The sequence below is a fragment of the Trichosurus vulpecula genome, chromosome 1 (assembly GCF_011100635.1).
Source record: "Trichosurus vulpecula isolate mTriVul1 chromosome 1, mTriVul1.pri, whole genome shotgun sequence".
Lineage (NCBI taxonomy): Eukaryota > Metazoa > Chordata > Mammalia > Diprotodontia > Phalangeridae > Trichosurus > Trichosurus vulpecula.
In genome coordinates, this window is record NC_050573.1 from 3100383 (window position 1) to 3119807 (window position 19425).

The following is a 19425-nucleotide window of genomic DNA, read 5'->3' on the forward strand; positions in this document are numbered from 1 at the left end:
TTTTAAGTGCCCTAAAGAGAAGTTACTGTTTCACCCAGGAGGGAAAAGGAAGCCACTGAAGACCATTAAACAGACTCATATCATGGTCAGGTTTTTGCTCTAAGGGGTTATTCTAACAGCACAACCTGTGGTGCACAGATCAGTACATAGAGATATTGGAAACAGGGACACCAACTGAAAGGTTATTCCAAAGGTCTTACTGACAAATGACGAAGCCTGGAACTAGGTGCCCAAATGAGGTGAGTGGAAGAGAACAATGCTAAACATGTTATGAAGGTAGATTTAACAAGATTTGTAGACTGATTAGATACAGAATGGGAGAAAGAGACGTAAAATCTAGAGAGCAATTAAATTAAAGAACTTTGTCATGGAGCAGGAATAACCCTTTCTCTAAGAAAAAAAGAGGACAAGCTCCTGTCAGATTGTGACAATTGTTAAGAGTCTAAGTCACCTGCAATATGAGTGGTAGGGGAAAGTGGGTGGTCTGGGACTTTAGGAGAGGATGAAATGGTTTGGAACTGCTTCTGTAGAAAATTAAGCAGAATTTACTTCCTCTACTGAGTTTTTCTCTAGTTTGAAATCATTACTTTTTGGCAAAGTCAGTACTCAGGTTGAAAATCTGACATTCATAAGGCTTTACTTTCATAAGGTGTTTCTCCAGTATGAATTCTGTAATGCTGAGTAAGCTGTTTGCTCAGGCGAAAGTTATTCCCACATTCGTTACACTGATATGGTTTCTCTCCAGTATGAATTCCCTGATGTTCAACAAGTCCTGTCTTTAGGCGGAAGGTCTTTCCACATTCATTGCATTCATAAGGCTCCTCTCCAGTATGAATTCTCAGATGTCCAGTAAGACCTGTACTTCGGCTAAAGGATTTTCCACATTCATTACATTCATATGGTTTCTCTCCAGTATGAATTATCTGATGTCTAGTAAGCTGTGAGCTCTGGCAGAAAGTCTTCCTACATTTATTACATTCATAAGGCTTCTCTCCAGTATGAACTGTCTGATGTCGAGTAAGATGTGATCTTTGGCCAAAGGCCTTTCCACATTCATTGCATTCATATGGTTTCTCTCCAGTATGAATTCTCTGATGTCGATTAAGCTGCGTACTCTGGCTAAAGGCCTTCCCACATTCAGTACACTCATATGGTTTCTCTCCTGTATGATTTCTCTGATGTTCTGTAAGTGATATGCTCAGACGGAAGGCTTTTCCACATTCATTACATTCAAAAGGTTCTCTCCAGTATGAATTCTCTGATGTTCTGTAAGTGCTGTGCTACGCCTAAAGGCCTTCCCACATTCTTTACATTCAAAAGGCTTTTCTCCAGTATGAATTGTCTGATGTCGACTAAGCCCAGCATTTCGGTGGAAAGCCTTCCCACATTCATTACATTCATATGGTTTCTCTCCAGTATGAGTTATCTGATGTCTAGTAAGCTGTGAGCTCTGGCAGAAAGTCTTCCCACATTCATTACATTCATAAGGTTTCTCTCCAGTATGAATAATCTGATGTTTAGTAAGCTGTGTTCTCACTTGGAATGCCTTCCCACATTCATTACATTCATAAGGTTTCTCTCCAGTATGAATTCTCTCATGTTGAGTAAGTCCTATTTTTTGGCAAAAAGTCTTCCCACATTCCTTACATTCATAAGGTTTCTCTCTGGTATGAATTCTCTGATGCTGAGTAAGTCCTGCTCTCTGGCAAAAGGCTTTCCCACATTCATAACATTCATAAGCTCTCTCTCCAGTATGAATTCTTTGATGTTCAGTAAGTCCTGTTCTATGATGGAAGGCCTTCCCACAGTTTATACATTGATAAGGTTTTTCTCCAGTATGAATTCTCTGATGTATAAATAATCGTGTGCTCAAGCTAAAGGCCTTCCCACATTCATTACATTCGTAAGGTTTTTCTCCAGTATGGATTGTCTGATGTTGAATAAGTGCTGAACTCTGGTGGAAGGCTTTCCCACAGTCACTACATATGTAAATTTTCTCTCTGGTATGAATTATCTGATGTCTAGTAAGCTTTGAGCGTTGCCGGAAGACCTTTCCACATTCACTGCATTCATAAGGTTTCTCTCCAGTATGAATTCTCTTATGTTCAGTAAGCTGTGAATTCCTACAGAAGGCCTTTCCACATTCCTTACACTCATAAGGTTTCTCTCCAGTATGAATTCTCTGATGCTGAATAAGTCCTGGTTTCTGGCAGAAGGCTTTCCCACATTCATAACATTCATAAGCTCTCTCCCCACTATGAATTCTCTGATGTTCAGTAAGTCCTGTTCTGTGGTGGAAAGTTTTCCCACAGTCAATACATTCATAAGGCTTCTCTCCAGTATGCATTCGTTGATGTCCCATAAATCTTGAGCTGAAGATTTTCCCTGATTCATTGTATGCATTAGGTTTTTCTCCAGAATGAATAGTTTGATGTTGAATAAGTGCTGATCTCTGGTGGCAGGCTTTCTCATAGTCACTGCATACATAAGCTTTTCCTCTAGAATGAATCATCTGATGTTGATCAAGCTTTAAGCACTGGCAGAAGGCCTTCCCACACATTTTACATCCGCAAAGCTTCTCTCCATTATGAACTTTCTTATGTTCAATAACCTGTGAGTTCCTGGAGGCCTTCCCATATTCCTCATACTCATGACATTTCTCTCCAACATGAAGTGGCTTATACTCCATGAGGTCTGATATGTAATTAAAAGGTTTCCCACATTCATTATACTTGCTCTCTCTAGGAAAATTCTCCTCACTGTCCTGCTGCCCCTCTAAATGAGCGCCACATTTCTGGGCTTCTCCCCAACTGAAATCACAGGGATCATCCCTTTCGAGTCTTCCCTGAGATGATTCTTGCATCAGAAGTCTCAGCTGTGAAATTGACTCCTTGGCTTCAAGTCTAGTTTCCCAAACTGAAAGAAAGAAACAAAGAGTGAATGTCCTCTGCATCGCCTAATGTACACACAGCTTTTACTTATATCTCTATCAAGGAATGTTCTTGGCAAAAATAACCTTAGCTCTGGAGGAATAAATAAAGTTCTTTCACAGTCCTTCAAGGGCTACATAAATACACATTATTGTTGTCACCATTATTATGTGAAGGCCAAGTGTATCTTGGATGGGTAGGCTTGGAGATAGACCTAGAAACAGCCCTACCCAGCTCTGCGATGTGTAAGAAACTTAAGCAATTCTTGAGGGTTGGTAGTGATACCAGAAAGAAATGTGTTCAAATCCTGCTTCTGATACTAGCTGTGGGATTATAGGAGAATTGTGCAGCCTCAGTTCCCTTAGTTACAACATGGAGAAAGCAAGTCAGCTAGGACATTTCCAAAAAAGGAAAATGAGGCTCAGACTGACTCAGGGATTTGCTCAAGAACACGCTGCTTATAAGCACCACAGCCAAATTGTGACACAAGGTTCTGTCCTCCAACTCCAAGGCCCTTCCCACCACCCCACAGGGCTTCTCTACAAACAAGAGTGGCCCTGTTTGGAGTAATTCTAAAGGAAAGAACCAGGACAAATAGATGATCCTGAAAGAAGAAAAAGGAAGGAAAACTATATATATTTGGTTAAAAAAAAACTAGAGGAGAAAGGGAAACCTTATTATAGCTCATAATGGGAATGTGCAATCAGAAATCTATACAAATGTGGGGGACAGGCCACCTCACTTTTATCTAAACTGCTCAAAGGAAGGTAGAACAAATATGCACATAACGATTTTGGTGCAGAAATAAATTATTCAACTCCACAAGGAAACAGAAAGGAGTAGAGAGAGACTAATGGAGGAAGTAACAGGAAAGGTAGATTCATGTAAGGATTAGTCACAACTAAAACAAACTCTAAGCCCAGAGGGTAGGCTCGTGAAGAGGAAGGTAAAAAGAAAAAAACAAGTTTGTGTGTGATGAAACAAAATGAAGAGGAGGCAGAGAGCAAAAGCTAGGAAAAAGCATAAGAGAATGAGATGGACAGACATTCAAGGAGTCAACACTGTGACTGTGAAATGGAAGTGGAAAGCAGATGGATTCAAAAGCAGAAACCAACAGTGCCACTGGCAAAAAACACTCAAACATAAAGACATGGGCAACGTTAAAATAAGGGGCTGGAGCAAAATCTATTATGCTTTAGCTGAATTCAAAAAAGCAGTGGTAGTGATCATTATTTCAGATAAGGAGATAACAAAAATAGACTTAAAAGAAAGAGAATCTATATTTTACTAAAAGGCACCATAGACAATAAATCATCTTCAATACTTAACATAAAGTGAAATTAATCACATGGCACCTAAATGTTTAAAGGAAAACTTAACTAATTTACGGGCAGAAATAGATAGTAAAATCAAAGTAGTGTGGGACCTCAACATATCCTTTTCAGAACTAGACAGATATAATAAAAGTAATAAACTAGAAAGAAATTAAGCCCTAGACATAATTTTATATAAGTTAGATATGACAGAATGCTACATCTAGCTGGTATTGAGTTCAAAAGGAAATATATTCTCAGTTGTGTACAGCACCTTTATAAAAACTGGTTATGTATCAGGGCATAAAAATCATAAATGTGCAAAAGTGGAAATATTAAACATTTTTTACTGACAACAATGCAACAAAAATTATATGAATTAAGGGGTACTGAAGAAAAGATGACAAGTCTTTTGGAGACTAAACTTAATCCTAAAGAACTGACTGCTCAAAGACATCATGGAAATGACCAAAATTTTATTAAAAATTAGCATAACAATGAGACAACATAAATATATTATGTGAGTGTAACTAAAGCAATCCTAAGAGGAAAATGTGCATCTCTAAATAGCTGCATGAACAAATGAAAGAACAGACTAACAAACTGGACATCTAACTTCAAAAAACAAACAAACAAACCACCAAAATAGAAATCCTAAAACTCAGAGATAAACAAAAACAACAACAAAAAATCTGACTAAATAAAATTAAGAGCTGTTTTAAAGGGGAAAAAAAATAAAATAGATAAACCATTAGCTGATTTGATTAAACAGAATGATGAAAAACAAATTACCAGGATCAAAAATGAAAAAAGAGAATTCACTACACATGAAAAAGAAATTAAGGTTATAACTAGAAATTATTTTGCCTAGCTTTATGCCAATAAAACCTACAATAAACCAACATTTACAAAAAGAAAGTACCTAAGTTAACAGAGTAAGAACTAGAGAAGTTAAACAATTCGAATTCAGAAAAACAAACTGAATAAGACATGCATGAACTTTCAAAGAGAAAAAAAAAAACCCAGGACAAGATGGATTCACAAGCAAATTCTTATCTTAAAGTTAATTGAGTTAATATGTCTCTAAGACCGTATCAATGTTTATCAGGGACGATGGCCTATAGTTTTCTTTCTCTGCTTTGTCTCTCCCTGGTTTAGGTACTGAGATCCTATTTGTATCATACAGACTGAAATGGTGTCTTTTCTTATGATTGTAGACAGTTCAAGTAGTATGGGAATTAATTCTTCTTTGAAAATTTGATAGCTTTCAATTATAAACTCATCTGGTTCTATAGCATTTCTTCCCTTTTGAAAGTCCATTTGTAGCTTGTTCAATTCATTTTCCTGACATGGGGTTATTTAAATGGTCTATTTCTTCTTCTGTTAAAATAGGTATTTTATATGTTTATAAATATTCATCTATTTATCAGTTTTGTTGACATAGGACTGGTGAAGGAATTTATGATAATTCTGATAATTTTCTTTATTTCTTCAATTGTTGTGAATTCTCCTTTTCTTTTTTATTAGTTTGGGATTTTTAACTTGCAGCTCAAGTATTTTAAGTTGTATGTACTTTTCATTTATATTTTCTGTCTTTTTCTGAAGAAAGCATTTAGAAATATAAAATTTGCCCCCAGATCTGCTTTAGCTACATCCCATAAGTTTTGGTATATTTTCTCATTACTATTATCTTCTTTGATAACATTTTCTGTTGTTACAATTTGTTTTTTGACTCACCCATCAGTTCTTTAGAATTATGCTAGTCTCCAATTACTTTTAATTATTTCTTTAAAGGCCTTTTACTGAACATAACATTTACTGCATTTTATTCAATAGCATTTTTGCTTTCAACATTTTGTGGTGAGGCTTTTATGTCTCAATACATGGTCAATTTTTATAAAAGTGCCATGTATAGTGTAGAGTAGTATGTAAATTCCTTTTGATTCCCACTCGGTAATCACAAGAAAGCCATCATATGTATTTTTTCTCTAATGAATTATGCAAGCCCTTAATGTCTTTTTTTCGGTTAATTTGTCTAGGTCTGAAAGGGGTATGTTATGTCCCCCCACTATTATAGATCTATTATTTCTCACTCTAACTCAATTACTTTTAATTATTTAGATGCGATCCTACACACACACATATAAAGTAGTGATACTGACTGGTTATCTATGGTCATCTATATTGGTAATCTATGGAAATGAAACATAATTTAATTTCCCTGCTTATCACTTCATATCTTGTCTATTTACTATCATCTTATCTGAAATGTGACTGTTATCCCTGCTGTTTAGAGTTTTGCTGAAGCATGAGATTTTGCTCCAGCTCATTTTAACTCTGTGAAGTCTTATGTTTCATGTTTCTTATAAACATCATAATAATATTCTGCTTTGTAATAGTCTGCCACCATTTTCCATTTTGTGGCTGACTTGATCTCATTTACATGCTTAGTTCTGACTGTTAATTGTATATTTTCCTCCATTCTGTCTGCTGCTACTTTTCAGTCAATAAACATTTATTAAGTGCCTATTATGCGTGTAGGCACTGTGCTAAGCAATAGGCATACAAAAACAAAGACAATCCCTGCTCTCAAGGAGCCTACAATCTACTAGAGGCAAGGCAACACAAAAAAAAAGGAAGCTGAAAAGCAATGGGGGAGAGGGGAAAGGAGAAAGGTACCTGGAATGGGGTGCATGATGGAGAAGTCCAAAAGCAGTACAGCTGGTGGTAAATAGGGAGAAGACTGAGGTGAGCCCCCTCCTTAAATGAAAACCCTGCAGCCCATGGCCCTACCCTCCAATAAGAGAGTCCAATCAAAAGGACAGAGGGTACTGATGAGATGTGAGTACCAGGTAGATTCAACTTTGCAGGATAATGAAATTTCCCAATGATAAGTTTCCTGGGGAAGGAAGACATGATGGAGAGGTCCAAAGAAATCCAAAAGCAAGGTAGCTCTTTGCTGGCATCTCCCTCTTTACAAATAAGATGGCAGAAAAGTGGCAGTGTGCATGATGCTTATAATCCCAAACAGCCCCATTCCTCTCTAGTGAAGCTCTTCTCATGCCCTTCCCCTGCCCCCAATGCCAGTTTTTCTCTCATGTCCCTTTCCTTTTACTCTCCATTTAAAGGTTCTCTAACAACTGAGTTTGTTTTCTTTGACAGACACCTCTCCACCCTTCCCTTATTTCTGTCCGGTTTTCCTTGAGTTAATGTAATTCTATAGCAAAACCTGTGTGTAATTACGTTTAATCTTTATTCATATCCAATTCAGATGAAAGTGAGATACACGTGATGTCCATTCATTTCCTCCATCAGTTTCCTTGATGAACTGACTTGGTCAGTCAATAAGAATTAATTAAATGCCTACCATGTGCCAGGCACTACACTAAACATTGGATGACTATATATACTTCATCTTATGCACCTCTTTTATGCGATAGTAACTTCCTTCACCCTTTCATCTTTTTTTCCCCAGTATAACCCCTGTCCCTGTGCCTCCCATTTCTGTTCTCTTAAGACCATTAAAAAAAAGAAAACCATCTGTAGGCCTTCTGTTATTTTAACCTTGCCTTGTGACCCTTAAAGATATTAAAGTTCTGAGAAAACATATATTTCTTATCCCCCAATTAACATGTTGTAATGGTGATGTAAATTTGAAGATCTTTCCCACCCATTAATAGGACCATGTGACCTGCTTATGTCACAGGAAGCCCAAGTCACATGTGGTAGGAGGAGCTTGCTGAACGACAGGAACAGGAAAGTGTGAAGCAGGAAACTGTACAGAGCAGTTAGAGCTGAGGGAGAGAGCAGATGCTGGTGTGCTAGCTGTGCTGTGTTTGTGGGAAGGCTGCCCCAGCAAGGGGGCAGAGGGTTATGGGACGGCGAGGCGCCATGCCGTGATATTGTTTTAAGCTCCTTGATGTTATGACAAAGTAGGCTTACTGGTTTTGGGAGTTGGTTGCTACTTTGATGGATTGGACTTATTGGTTTTAGGATTTGGTTATCTGGTGTCTGAACAAATGTTTTACCTTCTTCTACCTTCTATATAGTCTCTCATATTTTGTGATACAGAACTACAATGGCATATTAACAATTATAGTCGATGTTGTGTTTATTGCCTTGGTAATACACATATAAACAATTTATCTTATGTATTGTTTTGATCAAACAAATGTCCATCTTTTGATGTTGGCACCTGCATTTCCATTTCAAGATATCTATTCAGTCCTGGTAATTTCATCAGGAATGTTTGGAAATCCTCTATTCCATTAAATATCCACTTTTTCCCTAGATGATTCTATTTGCTTTTAATGCATGACACACACCTGATGTAAACCTCTGTCCCATGTCTTTTGGAATATCAAGTTCCAAGCTCCGCTCTTATTTGAGTAGCAGTCGCTAAGTCTTATATGACACTTATTGTAGCTCCTTGTTACTTGAACTCCTTCCTTTTGGCTACTTGGGTTTTTTCCTTCGTCTCTAAGCTCCGGATTTGGGCTATGGTGTTCCTAGGGGTTTTTAATTTGGGGTTTCTTTTCAGAGGTGACAGAAGATTGTTTCTGTTTTGACTTTGGCCTCTGGTTCAAAGAATTCTGGCAGTTTTTAGTTATGGTTTCTTGATACCTGGTATTGACATTTTTTTTTCCTGAAAATAATTTTCAGATAATCTGATAACCTGCAGCTAAGTGGTATGGTGGATAGAGCCCTGAGTCTGGAGTCTAGACAACCTGAGTTCAAATCCAGCCATGACACTAGATATGTGACCCTGGGCAAATCACTTAACCTGCCGGACTTGGTTTCTTTAACTATAAAATGGCTATAAAAACAGCATCCACCTTCCAGGACTGTTGTGCATTTTCTTTTCCTCCCATTTCTTGTTGCTGTCTTCCATCCGGCCCAATACATATCCGAGGACATTCAATCCCTGGAAGAGGTTTTCTACCACCTGTTCTGGGGTGCCATTCTTTCCTCTTAGCTTCTCCATGATGCATCTCCCTTATTCCTTTCAGTAACTCTACAGTCCCTGGACATTTCTTCCTTGGAGACTTTACTTGCACTTTTTGTGGGGTTACAATTCTCTTTGGAGTTACTCCCTTGAGGGAGCAAGGTGTCACACCAGATAAAGTGCTGGACTCAAAGACAGAAAGACCCGAGTTCAAATCAAGCCGTGGGATCATGGGCAAGTCACTTAAACTCTCCCTCTGCCAGTTTTCTCAACTGCAGAATGGGATCATGATGTACCTACTTCCTATATTTGTTGTGAGAATAAGATGAGATGTGTAAAGTAAGCTCTTGATAAGTTTATCCTTCCTTCCTATCTCTTTAACCAAGGTTATTTCCTTATGGTATCGAGTTTTCCTTGGTTTGTTCAAGCTCTACAACTGAATGGCATGGGCAGATCTTACCTGGTCCTAAGAACAGTAGACTAGAATAAGTTTCAGGAGCAAGTTGGAAGGAAGGAGGGAAATAAGCATTTAGTAAGCACCTACTATGTGGCAGGGACTGTGCTAATGATTCACAAATGTTACTTCATCTGATTCTCACAACAACACTAGTAGTTCGCTGCTATTATGATAGTTACTTTACAGTTGAGAAAAGTGAGGTAGATTGGTGAAGTGACCTACCCACTGTCGAACAGTTAGTAGGTATCTAAGGATGGATGTCTAACTCTCTACTATGCCACCTAGCTATTGATAAACAAAACTGACCATATTAATAAGTACAACAAAAATCACAGGAGTATGGCAACATCAAAGGTGACAAAAAAAGTGATCCACTGGAGAAGGAGATGCGGACCACTCCAGTATTCATGCCAAGAAAACCCTATGGACGGTATTAAAATGCTAAGGGGTCACAAAGAGCTGGACACAATTGAACAACAAAAATGGCAAAACGTACAGAAAAAGTTTTTGGCAAAACACAACGTTCATTTTTTATTAAAAACACTAGAAAACATATGAGGAGTACATGGACCTTTCCCTAATAAGGCAGATAGTATTTATGTAAAACTAAGATCTAGCATTATAGGTAATGAGGATAAACTGGAATTCTTTCCAGTAAAGTTGGGGTTAAAGTAAGAATGTGCATTGTCACCACTATTACTTAACATAGTCCTAGAATAGCTAGCTATAGCAATAAGACAAGAAAAAGAAATTGAGGGAAAGGGAAAAATTTATCACTTTTTCAAATGATTTGATGGTATACATAAGAAAAGAACCCAAGAAGGGGCAGCTAGGTGGCAGAGTGAGTAGAGAACCGGCCCTGGAGTCAGGAGGACCTGAGTTCAAATCTGGCCTCAGACACTTGACACAATCACTAGCTATGTGACCTTGGTCAAGTCACTTAACCCCAACTGCCCTGCCCTCCCCTCTAAAAAAAAGAACCCTAGAGTCAGTGACGAAACTGAAACAATAACTTCAGCAAAGGTGAAGGATATAAAATAAACCAACAGAAATCATCAATATTTTTGCATATAACCAACAAAATCTAGCAGAAATAAAAAGAGAAATACTTAAAATACTGGGGAATCCACCTGCCAAGACGCACAGAGGAATTATGTGAATCCAACTATGACACAATAACGGCATGGAGGAAGGCAGCCCCAAGTAACTGCAGAAAGGTCAGCTGGTCAGAGTCAGGAAAAATCGATAGAATTAAAATGACGAGAACACCTACGTGAGTTTACTCGTCCGACGCCGTGCCAATCAAACTCCAAAAAGGCTTACTTTAGAGAATCAGAAAAGAGAATAACCAAATTCCTCTGCAGACACAAAAGGTCCAGAATCGCAAGGGAAATGAAGGAAGAAGCCCTGGCAACACAGCAGGAATCATCACATTGATGTGGTGGGGGTTGGTCAGAGGAACAGATGACACACACAACACACAGTGAGGCAACAAATGTCCATTAAGTACCTACTGTTTGCCCAGCACCGTGCGCAGCACAGCGGGACACAAAAGAGCCATTTCTAACCCTAATTCCAGTAGCCCTTTTCTTAAGAGTTTACAGACTAAGAAGAGAGACAACATGAAAAGAACTATGTACTAACAAGCTATAGGCAGGATAAATTGGAGATGCCCAACAGAGGGAAGGTGCTGGAATTAAGGGGTCTTGGGAAAGGGTTCCGTAGGAGGTGGGACTTTAGCTGGGGACCTGAAGGAAGCCAGGGAGGTCAGTAGGCAGACAGAAGGCAGAGACAATGCCTGGAGCTGGGAGACACGGTGTCTTGTTCATGGAATGGCCGGGAGGCTGGTGTCACTGGATGGAAGAATGTATCAGGGAGCAAAGTCTAAGAAGACTGGAAAGGTAGGAAGGGGCAGGTTACACGGGGCTTGGAATGCCACACAGAGGACTGAATATTTGGTCCTGGAGGTGACAGGGAGTCACTGGAGTTTACTGAGTAGGGGGTGACTTGATCTGATCCATGCTTTAAGATACTGAGTGATGGGGAGAGACCTGAAGCAGGAAGACCAAGCAGAAGGCACTTTCCAGTCTCTTGTGAAACAATGAGGGCCCTGTCCCGGGGTGGTGGCAGAGCTGGAGGAGGGAAGGGGCATATGCCAGAGTTGTTCTGAAGGTAAAAGATGTAGGAATTCTGATCAATCTGAATTTAGAAGACAAGATAATGAAGAATGCTGCCCACATCAGGACAGAGGTGAGAGACTAATACGCAGAACGAGACGCCCATCTACGTGCAGGAGCAAATGGAAGCTTGTCTGGTACAAGGTGGTGGCCAGAGGTGGAAGGGAGGGAAAAAATTGTTGATAATTGAAAAAAACACATTTAAAGACATGCAAACAAGGACATTTCTTTCCAGAAGCTCCTTTGTGTGGAAGGGCAGAGACCTGCCATCCCTCGCTCTCTAGGCCCCAGGAGGCACCTTCCTCTTGCCTTCTTGCCTTTTGGAGCCTACTCTGAGTGAAGGAAGGGGGCCTCACCTGTCTCTGTGGCCTTTCTTGGCAACTCCGGTGCATACCCCAGTGCCTGGCACACAGTGAGCACTTAATAAATGCATGTTGACTTCATGTGAGCTTTGCCCTTCTCCCATCTGTTGGCTGCTGCCTGGCTTTCTAGGTCCTTTCAAATATTACAGATAGCAGCTCGCAGTAACTCCTCCCAGGTGCACATCACCTGAACACACCACGGGCGGCCTGGGGCTGTTACTTCCTTACTTATCCTGGGCGTCCCCTCCCAGCTGGCCATCTCTGTTGGGACACTGCTAGAGTCAGAGATGAGCAGCTTTACCTTCTTGGTGCACGTGACCCTAGCAAAGATCCTAGCCTTTACACCGTTCTCCCCTCATCATTTCCCATTAGTTTCAGATGCTTTGTATTGCCTCAGTTTACTTCACCAGCCTCAGAAGAACAAGAAGAAGATCCCTCCCCAGCTGGGCTGAGGTGAAGGCCACACAGCTCCAGGAAGCAGCTCAGCCCTCCTCCACAGGCCAGGCAGCTGCCAGGACAGGTCAGCGGCCCCCATCTGGAAAGAGCTTCCCCTTACGTGACCAACTCACTCACCTGCACAGCTGCTTCCTGGGACATCTCCCTCGGGCATCCAAGGTCCTTCCCCTCTCTCCAGCTGGCAGACGACATCTGGGCTGGAAACAGCAAGCCCTGCTCATTGGAAACAGGAGAAAGTTGGAGGCCACAGCCCCCTCTGAGGCCACTCTTAGCCCTGGAAAGTGGGTATGCTAGGAGGGGCCCAGAGGCCTACAGAAGGGCTTTAGCATCATGCTCACTGGAGGGGACTTGAGGAGGAGAAGCTTGGCCCTGAGGTCACAGGGGGTCCAGGGCCCACCACCCTTTAAGCTCCCAGCGTCCAAAGCCAAGACCTTTCATCAGTGTCCTGCCCCTTGGCCACAACAGGGACCCTCTGTCCCCTCCTTGGCAAGCAGTCCACACTCCAGACACTCCACAGCATTTACTAAGGGAATGAAACAAAGATTCTTCCCTGGGTCCCAGGGACAGCCTGTGGTGCTCACCCAGGCACACCAGGTTCCCATAGTTCTCCAGCATCACCTCCCGGTACAGATCCTTCTGGGCAGGGCCCAGGTGCCCCCACTCCTCCCACGTGAAGTCCACGGCCACGTCCTGGAAGGTCACTGACCCCTGAAAGACCAAAGACACTTGTGCTCACCCAGGGACCATCCCTCATATCTATGTGCAGGGAGAGGGCATGCTAGCAGGAAGCAGAGGGAGTGTCTCTCAGTGCCTGGGCTTCTGAAGGCCTTGGGTGAATCATTTAGGGAGCTCCTGCTGCATGCACAGGCTGCTGTGGATTCTGAATCACGTAGCGAGATGGCAATACAGGTCCCCACGTCTCTACCACACTTTCTGGTTCATTTAACTTGCAACAACCATGTGAAGCAGATGTCATGAGCATCCACTTTCCTCTCAGAAATAGCAGTATAATGGACCCAGAATAAGAAAACAGATGGGAAGAAAATCTTTGAAAAATATTTCTACTAAAAATCTGACATTTAGGGCAGCTGGGTGATGCAGGGGGATAGAGCACCCGCCCTGGAGTCAGGAGTTCAAATCTAGCCTCAGACACTTACTAGCTCTGTGGCCCTGTGCAAGTCACTTAACCCCAACTGCCTCCAAAAGCCCCTGATAATCAAAATCGAAAGGAATTGGTGACAACCAGTTTGCCACCTGAATCTATGCGCAGTGACATGGGATAGGCAATGGTCCATAGTTAGTATGATAATGACAGACAACTAGAATGGTCTAAAAGATGTTCATATAGGTGGAGCCAGGACAGGGACCAGACCTGTGCCTTCACTGGCGAGTGGACCCCGAGAGGAGGAAGCTTCCCCTACATACAATCAGGCACCAGAGACCACTGGCTGGAGGTGACCCTGGGTCAGTCACCTCCCCTCATCTGTAAAATGGGGGAGATCCCGTGATTCTCCTCTGTTGTATTAAAAGAGAGTGGGTGAGGCGGCTGTCCAGCGGCCCAGATGCTAGCTCTGGAGGCTGCAGGCACCGACAGAGTTCTGCTAACCACGCCTCAGCCAAGCTCCAATTAGAGATGAGAGGACTGAGCCTGGCGGTGAGCCTATGTCCAGGGCAGAAGCACCCGAGCCTCAGATTCTTGGCCCTCTTCTCCATCTGTGCTCCGTGTGGCCTGAGGTCTACGGTCTTGTTCAGGTAAGTTGGAGGCCAGGGCCAGCTCATCCACATGGCTAGTGTGCGTGCGCATGTATGCATGTGGTTGTATGTGTGCGTGGGGTTGTGTGTGTGCATGGAGGAAGATGAGGAGGAAGCCCCTGTCACCCGAAACCTAAACCTAACCCATCTCTGACAAAGGCCAGGCACATTCTACACCCAGAGATTCTGAGGGGAGTGACTGGCTGGCCAGGAATTAGAAAGTTCATCTTTCTTATGATGAAGTATGGATTGTGGCAAAAGTACTGACGATGGGTTAACTATGTGCTGGGCACCAGGATAGGAAAGTCGACCAGGAGCTCATACCCACAGGAAAGGCTCTAGTCACAATGCACAGGGAAAGGCCCCACCCCACGGCTGGCAATGGGTCCTGTCTCCCTTAGCTTGACATTCAAGGCCCACTGCAGTGCAGACAAATCTTCTCCCCTCCGCGTGCCTCCAAGCTTCCTCCTCTCAGGATTCCACAGCGGGGCTGGCCCCCTGATAGTCGCCTTGGGAGCCAGGCTGGGAGCAGGGGCCTGGTGGTGTTTGTGATGGTGACGAAGGCTGGGCCCCTTTCCAAAGGAGCTATGGCGCCATGGATGGGGTTGGGCTTAGGACCGGCCCCAGGCATTCACTATCTGGGTGACCCTCAGTCTCCTGTCTGTGACAGGAGGAGAATCACGGTGCCTTCTGCACAGGGTTATTAGCAGATCTCCAATGATGTGGCAGCTGAGAGGGCAGGGCTGTGGGCATGGCCAGCAGTCCGAAGGCTGAGACTTCAGCAGTTACAGAGACAACAAATGGGACAGGAGGGCAGGAGAACCAACACTCAGCAGGCCCTGGGGGCCATCCCATCTCCTTAGCCCCTTCTCAGGGCCTACTGCCCCTAACACAAAGGCCCCTCATGAGGCCCCTGCCAGCTCTAATGGGAAAGGCAAACTCCCGCTTACCTGGCGGGCCCTGGCTGTCAGGATCCCTGAGGCCATTCTGTCCTCAAGCCTCCCTTTACTCTGGGGAAAGTAAACTCCTTGGAAGGCCAACCTGAAGAGGAAAAGGCAAACAGGATGAAGAGGCCAGAACAGGCACATGAGCACCAACGGCGACTGGGGGCTGACACTCTGAAAACGTCTGGAAGTGAGAAAGGCCCTCAGCTATTCCGGCCCTTGGATTCGGTCATCCCATGACTAGATGTGTATCCCACCACAGTCGACAACAGAAAGAAAGGCTCTTAGCCTGAAATATTCCCAGCAGCGCTGGTTGTGGTGGAAAAAACTGGAACTGGGTGCTCGCTGATCGGTTAGGTGAAAGGTGGGCTGCAGGCTGAGAGAGAAAGGGAGGAAAGGCGGGCCCAATGCAAATAAAAGCAAAGCAGGACTTGGGGGAGGGGGCAGGAGAAACAGGGAGAAATCACCAGCACATAGTACAAAGGGCAGCAGTGAGACTTTATTAAAAAAGAAACAGGAGTGGGATGGTAGGATGTTATTCCGGTCTTCCAGCCCCGAGGGAGCTCACAGTGGTTGCCAGGACTCAGCATTCTGCCACGGAGATGGAGGCGAAGCACTGTGGGAGCAGCTGGGGACGTAGTAAGGGAGCCCCTTCCCCAAGTGGGCTCACGTGGCTCCACCCTGTGCACGCTGCACCATTCTGAGCTCTTCATAACCAGGCCCCCTCCTACCTGGCCAGTCTTCAATTGATCAACATTTATTAAGCACCTACTATGTGCCAGGCACTATGCTAAGTGCTGGGACCACAAAGAGAGGCAAAGGGCAGTCCCTGCCCTCCAGGGGCTCACTGCCTAACAGGGGAGAAGCACGCAAACGAGTATGTCCAAAGTAAGCTATGTGCAGGATAACAGGAAACGGTGAATGGAGGGAAGGCTTCCTGTAGGAGGTGAGAGTTGGAGTGGAGGACGGAAAGTGCTCTAGGCACAGGGGACAGCCAGAAATGTGCCCAGAGCCTGCAGAGGGAGGGTCTTGCTCATGGGGGACCCGGCTCATGGAGGCCGGGGTCACCGAGTCCAAGAGTACGTGTGGGGAGGAGGGCATTAGAGGACATCAGAAGACCGGGAAGGCAGGAGGAGGCACATTATGAGGGCCTTTGAATGCCAGACAGAGCCTTTTGTATTCGGTCCTAGAAGTGACAGGAAGGCCCTGGAGATTCCCGAGTGTGTGTGAGCGTGTGCGCTCGTGTGTGTGAGACAGACACAGCCAGACCTGAGCTTTAGGAGAATCACTTTAGTGGCTGAATAGAGGCCACCGTGGAGGCAGGCGGACCCCCCAGCATCTACTGCCCTGGGTGATGAGGGCCTGGTCCTGGGGGTAGGGAGGTGGCAGCATCAGAGGAGAGAAGGGCACCTGTTGGAGGGCTTAGCAAAGCCAAATGGACAGGTGTGGCAGCCTAGGACACAGGAACCTGGGGGATGGGAGGGTGGAGACAGGGAAGGTCTGTCCTCGACTCCTGGAGCTTAGTGCATCTGCTGCCCCCCCCCCCCCCAGACATCCGCAAGGCAGCTGGAAATGCCAGACCGGTGGTCAGCAGCGAGGTCCAGGCAGGAGGGGCAGACCTGGGAGTCACCAGCCCAGGGATGGTCATTCAGTCCACGTGATGGGGCCGGGATCTGGACCTTCCTTGTCTCTGTTTGAAAGGGGGCTGGGGTTGAATTCATCGGAGGCATCCCCCTCCCCCCCAGCAGTGCTTGCCCTTCAATTCCGGTGTCCCAGCACCCCTAGACCCCAACAAAAGGCTCTGATGATATCACCGGGTGAAATGGGACAGAGGGAGAGGAAGAGCTGAGAGCCCCAGGGGACCCCGTGGTGAGACGGCATGGTCTGGAGGATGGAGACAGAGGAGGATCCTGCGACCTGAAGAAGAGAAGGACCAGGCGAGAGAAGGATGGGGAGGACAGCTGACTCCAGGCTGGGGATGGAGACCCTCGCCCTGACCACAGGCCTCTTCGGCCAGACCTGCCACAAGAGGTCAAGGGGGTGGGCAGCTGACACTTGTCGCTGATGTCATCGCCCGCCTTCCCAGGAGTGGGCGGCGGAGGGCTGGGAGGGGGTGGGGCTGGAATGGGGTCACCTCGCGGGGGGTGGGGCGACGGAGGGGGAGGGGCAGAAGGCACTTTGCTCCCAGCCCTGCCCCCACGCCTTTGCCCAGGATGCTCTGGGCCTCGATAGACTCACCAAGGGAAGCGCTCCACGAGGAAGGCGGGGCAGGGAGAGCCCGGGGAGCTGTGAGAGCGCAGCGGGACGGAAGGTGGGCGTAGGGAAAGAAGGCGCCGACCAATGGGTGCACACGCTCGCCGAGGGGGCGGGGCCTGCAGGCTCGGACTGCGCACTCGCAGGGGAGCCCCCCCACCGGGAGGAGGGAAGCCCAGCCCCCTTCCCCCGCCCCCTCCCTGGCAGCCCCAAAAGGGGGGCCCCTCCATCCGCTCCGACTCACCCCGGACTCAGGGTCCGCGGCCCGGGCCCCAACGGCGGCTGAGGAAGCAGTGGAACCGAGGCGACTCAAGAACGCGCAGGATGGCAGAGCTCTGACGTGCCGGAAGTGGTGGAGACCACCCCCCCCGCCCTTCCGGAGGCGTAGGGCGCCCGCCGTTCGGCCTTCTGGGAAATGGAGTCCGCCGTCCTGGCCTACAGCTGCCCATGAGCGGAGGGTGTCTACCGCCCGTAGAGAGCAGTGCGCCCGGGGAGGAGCCTGCGGACGCGGGGCCCGGGTGGGCGCTGGCCGCTCCTGCAGGGGCTGAGGACCAAGAAAACGAAGTCATCCCCTAGAGACGAGACAAGGACGCACAGGGCCACGGGCCTTCCCACTGCACCACGTGGCCTCCGGAGTCTGCGCAGTGCTGGGCATACAGTAAATGCTCAATAAAGGCTCCCCACCGCCCAGGAGCGTGGGCAAGGCAGAGATTTTCATACTTGGGCGAGGATACTAATCTGCAAATTTCTAACTTTTTTTTCTTTAAAAATATATTATTTGGCAGGGGCCACCATCTTACCCACCATTTATTTACCAGGATGAGAGATCTAAAAGGCCACATGGCTGAGATATAAAGGGAGATACTACAAGAAAACGTGAAGAAGGTGGAGCCTCGTGCCTGTCAGACTTAGGGATGGAGAGGTGAACAATTATGAACAAGACATAGCGGTGACAGGTAAAATGGACAATTCTGATTAAACTAAAAGGTTTTGTACAAATAAATGTAGCCAAGGTCAGAAGGAAAGCAGAAAACGGGTGGGGGGTGGGGGAATTTTATAGACAGTTTCTCAGATACAAGCCTATAGCTCAAATATATAAAGAATTTTGTCAAATCTATAAGAAGGTGAGTCATCCCCCAATTGACAAATCGTCAAAGGATATGAATAGGCAGTTTTCCGATGAAGAAATCAAAACAATTTATAGTCATGTGAAAAATGCTCTAACTCATTATTAATTAGAAAAATGCACATTAAAACAACCTTGAGATATCATTTCACTCCTATCAGATTGGCTAAAATGAGAGAAGGGGAAAACGACAAATGTTAGGAAGGATGTGGCAAAATTGGGACCTAATTCATTCTTGGTGGATCTGTGAGCTGATCCAACCATTTTGGTGAGAGATTTGGAACTCTGCCCAAAGAGTTCTTAAAATGCCTGTACTCTTTGACCCAGTAATACCACTACTAAGTCTGTTTCCCAAGATGATTAGGAATAATGGAAAAGAATCTACATGTTCTAAAATATTTATAGCAGCTTTCTTTGTAGTGGCAAAGAACTGGAAATTGTGGGAATGCCTGTCAATTGGGGAATGGCTGACCAAGTTGTGGTATGTGTTCATGATGGAATACTACTCTGCTATAAAAAATGATGAGTTCAATGATTTTAAAAGAGCATGGAGAGACCTCCAGGAAATAATGAGCAGAATGAGTGGAACCAAAAGAACATTCTATACAGTAGCAGAAGTAGAGCAACCAAGTCATTCTGATTATTATAAACATCCAAATTAACCTCAAAGATTCCATGAAGGAAGATGCTGTTTGAATGCATAAAGGAAT

General features: G+C 44.9%; 1 pseudogene; it reads right to left on the reverse strand.

Annotated features, from left to right (window-relative positions):
- Positions 1-372: 372 nt before the first annotated feature.
- On the reverse strand, positions 373-17895 carry LOC118846122 (annotated as a pseudogene).
- Positions 17896-19425: the final 1530 nt, after the last annotated feature.